General features: G+C 34.6%; 1 protein-coding gene across 1 annotated transcript in view; it reads right to left on the bottom strand.

Moving 5' to 3' along the window:
- The window catches only part of nphp3 (nephronophthisis 3), an 18,292-nt gene that overhangs the window by 13,924 nt on the left and 3,498 nt on the right, over positions 1–870 (bottom strand). The gene's annotated exons all lie outside the window — the stretch shown is intronic.

An 870-nucleotide genomic window follows, 5' to 3' on the forward strand; every position in this document is an offset into this window, starting at 1 on the left:
GAGTTAATTTTGTAAGTTATTTTAATGTTATCATCATCCATCGTATCCATAATCCGTCAGTATTTGTCTTTGTGAAGATGAGAAGGTTATTTATAACGTGCTTTTCAACAACAGGACTTGTGTCATCTTATTATTCTGTTGAAATAAAGCAAACTAAAAGGTTCAGTCTCCTTGGCTTGTTGTTGCGCTACATTTAGAACTAATACACTTTTTCCGTTTTTCATTTACCAGGCCAACAATGACAGCCTTAGTAATGCATTTACCTCATTAATAGACTCAATTGCTTCTGTCAGAGTGTAAATAAACCAACTCATTGTTTTAATCACACTCTTGACCTCGTTCTATCATATGGCATTGATATTGAACATTTAAAAGTCCTTCCCACATAATCCTTTTCCTATCTGACCATTATTTAATAAACTTTTGAATCCTATTACTAGATTATAAGCCATTAGGCAAAAACTTCCTACAGCAGATGCCTATCTAACAGTGCTGTAGCTAAATTTAAGGGAGGAGATTCCATCAGTGTTCAATTCAATGCCATGTCTGAATTATAAAAGAGTCCTATATTAACTTTAGTCACTCCCAAATTGATAATCTTGTTAATAGTGTTGCAGGCTCACAACCTTAAATTTATATTGCCTTTATAAAGAGGAAAATGATAAAACATAGGAGACTAGCACCGTGGTACAACCACCAAACCCGCCAATTAAAGCAAAAAGCGTGGAAATCTGAAAGGAAATGGCGCTCTTCCAAATTATTAGAATATTGCTCAATTTGGCAAGATAGTCTTAAAACCTATAGAAAAGCCCTCCGTAATGCCAGAGGAGCCTATTATTCAGCACTAATAGAAGAAAATAAGAACAACCC

Source organism: Morone saxatilis, unplaced genomic scaffold (genome assembly GCF_004916995.1).
Source record: "Morone saxatilis isolate NCDOM2014 unplaced genomic scaffold, NCSU_SB_2.0 Contig0, whole genome shotgun sequence".
Classification (NCBI taxonomy): Eukaryota; Metazoa; Chordata; class Actinopteri; family Moronidae; genus Morone; species Morone saxatilis.